This window comes from Mus musculus, chromosome 10 (genome assembly GCF_000001635.26).
Source record: "Mus musculus strain C57BL/6J chromosome 10, GRCm38.p6 C57BL/6J".
Taxonomy (NCBI): Eukaryota; Metazoa; Chordata; class Mammalia; order Rodentia; family Muridae; genus Mus; species Mus musculus.
The window spans coordinates 62,334,222-62,340,012 of record NC_000076.6 but is presented as its reverse complement, the minus strand read 5'-3'; the positions used below and the strand labels follow the sequence as shown (position 1 = coordinate 62,340,012).

Genomic DNA, 5,791 nt, shown 5'->3' with positions numbered 1-5,791 from the left:
GTGAGCCCCGCCGGCGCCGCCCTGGCCACAGCCTTGCATTCCCGCATCCGCTCGCCACCGCCTGCATCCTCCCCCCGGCCTCTCCCGGCTAGACAGCATCTAGTTGGACTACAGGGTGCAGGCGACAGGCCTCATGCTGGGATTCACCCGGGCATTGTGGGCATGCGGGCGTGCTTGTGGTTTGAGGAGCTGGGCGGCCGGCTGAAGACCCCCCCCCTTCCTCCCACGGCTGGATTGCATACTGCAGTGTCCTTGAAAAGGACCATGGATGTCAGATGGGTACCCGCACGCAGTGCCGGGCTGAGACCTGTCTAGGTGGGGACCAGCTGGCCTGTCTATAGGCCTGTTTTGAAAGGTCCACGCGCGCCGTGGGCGGGGAAGGTGTGATCGCCGAGATAGGCTGGGGAGGTGAGTGAGCAGCTGGCGGGGGTGCTGGCTGGAAGCCAGGCATCCCATATTTGGGGTTCCCATTTGGAGAATACGATGCCCTCCTGAAACTGTCACTGGGCTCCCCCAGCTGTTGCAGCTGCTCCTTACTCTGAGGACGGGGTGACCCGCCTGGCTTTCCGGTGAGGGGAGGGGAGCAGAGGCCACCGGAAACTTTGCTCATAGGCCTCAGGTCGAGAACCGCACGTCTGAATGGAATTTTTTCTTCCTCTAAACCTGTAATTTCCAGGCAGTCTCAGCCTAGGAGCTCAAATAAGACACTTTAGTCACTTGAAGAGCTCGGAGGGGTTGGCATTCGTTCCTTGTGACTTGTGAGTTCTTGCACATGGACGCTGGGTCCTAGGGGTGATGTTCATCTAGTATAAAGTGCCGTCTGCTGGTGGGTCTTAAAGATGTACCTCACTTTTCTGCCACCATCAGTAAGACGGGATGTTTTTTTCCTGAGATAGACTAAGTTGGTTAGGAAAACACCTAGGACATTTTTATTTGTGCTATGGGTATGCCTTACCTACCCTAGGATAGGTTAATAGCATCATCACCCTGACAGACACTGGGACAAGAGGTACTATCTACAGGTGAGAGGCGGCAGTGACTAGGCTCTGTCCTTTCCTGGCCTGAGACTTCTCATCCTGCACCTTCAGAAGCAGTCTTACCGGGGACTGTGACCTCCTGAAGGTCACACAGCTGGTTAGAGGTGGAGTCTGGGCGGGGCTCTGACCCTCCTCCCACTCGAGAACTTGACCAAGACTCCCCCTGGGTGTCAGCTGAAGGGGAGGTGCTGAGAGACAAGACTGTTGGAGATGCAGCTCTTATCCTGAATAGGGACCAGGAATAGGGTGCTGAAGGGCTTCACTGTCAATCTCCCACCCCCACCCCCATCCCTGACCTGATGTCAGGGAGCTATGCATCAACACGTGTAATTGCTTGAGTTTCTTCCATGGCGGTGGACATGCTTATCCCATGGAAAGGGAAGATAGGAGGGCAGAGTGCACTTAGGATAGGCCTCCCGAATCAAGAGTCCACAGCTCTCCCACTCTAGATACCCTCTGTGGCTCAGGCGTGCAATGGTGGGTGGAGGCCCAATGACCTTGTAAACTAAGCCTCCAGCCTCACACCCACAGCCACCTGTGTGGCTGCCAGCTGCCTGGCTGCTCCCTGACACCGTGCTGGGTGGCCACCGGTGGCTGAGTTGGACTAAGGCGCTCCACTACAAGTGGCCTGATTCACCTCCGTCCCATTCCATCTCCCAGGCCCTGTGGGTATCTGAGCACCGATTCAAACGGTGCCTAACTAAAGCCCTCACTCTGAGATTGGGATATCCCCTCCCCCACCTCTATCCCAGAGCTTTGCTGGAGCAAGGTCTCTAAACTGAAACTTTCATTTCGTTCTGTGTAGGAGATCCTTAAAAACAAATGAGCTCTCAGCCTGACGGTGGGTGGTGGCTCAAGCCTTTAATCCCAGCTTTTGGGAGGCAGAGGTGGATCTCTGTGAGTTTAAGGTCAGCTTGGTCCACAGGGCAAATTCCAGGTCAGCCAGGAATACAGAGAGAAACCCTGTCTGGAACCACCCCCCTCCAAAAACAACAACAACAACAACAACAACAAAACAAAAACAAAAAAGCCAAAACAAACAAACATACAAACCCTCAAAACAAAAACTGAGCAACGGCAGGGCGTGGTGGCCTCCCAGCACTTGGGAGGCAGAGGCAGGCGGATTTCTGAGTTCGGGGCCAGCCTGGTCTACCAAGTGAGTTCCAGGACAGCCAGGGCTATACAGAGAAACCCTGTCTCGAAAAACCAAAAAACAAACAACAAACAAACAAAAAACTGAGTAACAACAAAATCAACCAACCAAAAAACGCCAAACCAAACCAAACCCACCAACCAAACAACAACAACAACCAACAAACAAAACAAGAGCTTCCTTTTGCACTGCACACAGAACTTAGAAGCTTTTTAAGCTTCCAGGAGATCACCTCTACCTGTAGAGTGCTCTGCCATATGTGGGTGTGGTCCTTAGGAGGCTCCCAGGGCACACAGTGGTCACTTGCTCCCATGAGTCAGTTTATTAGCTTCCTGTCCTTCCCACCCCACTTCTGTTATGAGAAAGGCTGCCTGGAAGTGCTAGTCCCCAAATCTTGCTCCTTTTTTTTTTTTTTTTTTTTTTTTTTTGGTGGAGCTGGGCCCTGTGTGTGCTACTCTAAAGAGAACCCAGTGAGTGGAGACTCTCCTAAGTGTGGGCAGCCATGATGATTCAGTTCTCCAGCCTCAGGGAGCCAGCCCATGGGGCTATGGAGACATGCCTCGGGTGATATACAGGACCTTGCTCTCAGCTAGGAGGAAGGAAATTGGATCTCGTTGGGGGAAGGTTTTCAGGGTTGCCCAGAATACAAAGGCACCCGGGAGACGGTTTTATTTCCCTCCACTGCCTGGGAGCCCGCAATAATCCAGCCTTGAGAACAGGTCCTGGGCAGAAATGGATGAAGCCTCTGACTTCTCAGCTCACATCCCCGTGCTCCCGGCTGCTTTTGCATAGTGCCGGTTAAAGGGTGCCACAAAAAAGGGGACTTGGTGGACAGAAGCATAAGGCACACATTTTCCTTCACTCAGGTTTTTAAGAGGAATGAACATTGCATGCATCTTTGTGACTACTTCCATTCACAAGATGCCAGCTATCCAGAATGGGAAAGTCAGGGCCCTTTAACCTCCAAGTGGCTCTTAAACACGCCCTGCATAGCCCTGCCCCCTCCATTGTGTGTCACCGAGAAGGACCTGGAGGGTGGAGTATTGCGTGGCATGCTGCCTGTTTGTTCAGGAAAATGAAGGGCTGGAGAGATGCCTCTGTGGTTGAGACTGCCTACTGTTCTTGCAGAGGTCCCCGAGTTCAGTTCCCATACTCTTCCCAGGTGGCTTCCAACCTCCTGTAACTTCAGCTCCAAGAGGGAGTGTCCATCAGGGGCTCCTTGAGGTGGGCACATGCAGACATAATTTAGAAAAGACCAGATGCAGTATGTTTTTAATCTCAGCACTTGTGAAGCAGTGGCAGGTAGGAAAAAAAATAATATAGAAAGAAAAATGGAGCCAGGAGTATAAGAAATAAGAAGGACCAGATGTCTTTCTCCCTAGCCTTGCCAGAACAGCAAGCAGCAAACACCAGTGGATTTTCTCTGGCAGGATCCCCATAGCCCCACACAATCTGCATCAACAGGGAACAAACGGATGTGATTTGTCCAGTGGCCGGACCCAGGAAGGCCAGGTAGAGCAAGGGAAAAGCCTTGGGTGGCTTTTAATTGATAAGCAAATGCCCTTTATTTCTTCAGACTGCCTGGTAGAGCTACAAAGGAAGGGGAGGAGGAGGAAGAAAATATGGAGCTGACGGCTGTAACCACAAGTTGTGGCAGGCTGAGTCTGGAAACTTGAGAGTTCTAGGCCAGCTCAGGGTACACTGTGAGGCCCTGCTTCAGAGCAGTTCTGTTCCTTATTGCTTAGGGAGGTGAGTTAGGAAATCATGAAAACCGGGCAGGCAAGTTGACTCGGTTGGCTGAAGGGCTCACTTCACAAGCCCCGAGGACCTGAGTTCGATCCCTGTACCCCACAGTTGGAGAGAACCAACTCTCACATGCCGTCCTGTGACTTCAACAAAAGCATGCCTGCACTCACATCAATAGTAATAGTATTAATAAATTGAACTCTAAGAAGAATTTTATGGCCAGGCAGTAATGTCACACATCTTTAATCCCGGCACCCAGAAGGCAGAGGAGGCAGATAGATCTCTGAGTTCGAGGCCAGCCTGGTCTACAGAGCTAGTTCCAGGACAGCCAGAGCTACATTGAGAAACCTTGGCTTAAAAAACCAACCAGTCAACCAACCAACCAAAACAACAATCACTTAAAAAGAGAGAGAGAAGCAAATTCTGTTGCATGCAAAGCTAATACCTCATTGGCCAGTGTTCTGTCATATTTTCCGTCCCTCCACCAGAGGCATCGGATTTCTCCCTTAGAGCAGAGACCTGTCATTCACAGGAAGGGTCGTGAGGAATAGACCAGGGAGCTGCTGGCTGTGGGGAGGCCTCCTCATCTGGCCACGCCTCTTGATGCTGCCGCTGCCCACACTCCTGTTCTCTGGGGGAAATCGTGGCCAGCCTTCTCCTTGAAAGAAAGAAGAAGGTCTAGTTGGGGAAGGGAGGACAGGTGCCCACCCCACCATCTTCCAAGTTAATAAACCATACCGGTGGGACCTGAGGAAGCTTCCTACTGTGTTACGTTGGTTATATCTGACTATCTCATTGTGAGAGAGAGAGAGAGAGAGTGTGTGTGTGTGCGCGCGTGCGTGTGTGATTTTTACCAGCAGGTAGATTTTTTTTTAATTTCTTGAAAAGAACATTGGCTTCTGATGACTGATCCTTTAAGAAATTTATTAGCAGCTTTGGAAGGAAGAGTTCAGTGGACAGCAGCCATCCTGTAGCTTGCGTTCCTTGCTTTAACAGTTTCTTAGTTCCGAGCATCCTGAATTACCTTGTGTCACTCGAGATGTCACTTAACTACGACTGAGAGGTCCCGTCACAAATATTTCAAATGTAAATATGCCACGTGTATATACGCATTCATTAGTTCCTTTGGAGACCCCAGGAGAGGCCTGCGGCTGTGACTCAAATGTAGAGCCTTTTTCTGGTTGGTGCTACAGCGTTCAGTTCCCCATCACTGACAAGCTACGGGGTTAGCCAGGCTGAGGGGCAGGAGTTGTCTCTGTGCTTCTAGGCCACCCCCTCCTTTGGGCTGTCCCGTGCGCTGCAGGAGGAAGGGCTTTTAATCTCTATTCAGAAACCACCCCACCCACCGGGTCGCTGTAAGTTTATGAATGGAACCCAGAAAACTTTCTCCTCTTTTAGGAGAAAAACTCATTTTGATGGCTTGTCTCGGAACCTGAATCCTAACTCTCTGCCCTCTCTCTCGTATAAAAAAAGTGTAAATCGTTCTTATTAGGAAATATTTGAGGCACATAAACCTATAGAAGCTCATGTGTATAATATCCATATACTTACATTGTCACCCTGACAAGTCAGACATAGTTGGCTCACAACCACCTTTGGTCCTATTCTTTCTCTTTATTGAGATGCTCTCTGCTATCTATCTGAGCATTCTATTTATTTATTTATTTTCTTTTTCAAAATTGTTTTTATTTTATGCATATGAGTGTTTCTGCCTGCATACTTTCTTTTATTTTTATTTATTTATTTATTTATTTATTTATTTATTTATTTAGGTTTTTTGAGACAGGGTTTCTCTGTATAGCCCTGGCTGTCCTGGAACTCACTCTGTAGACCAGGCTAGCCTCGAACTCAAAAA

The 5,791-nt window shown here is 50.0% G+C and overlaps 1 protein-coding gene across 8 annotated transcripts in view; it reads left to right on the top strand.

Moving 5' to 3' along the window:
• The window catches only part of Hk1 (hexokinase 1), a 111,066-nt gene that overhangs the window by 39,908 nt on the left and 65,367 nt on the right, over positions 1–5,791 (top strand). The window lies entirely within an intron of this gene.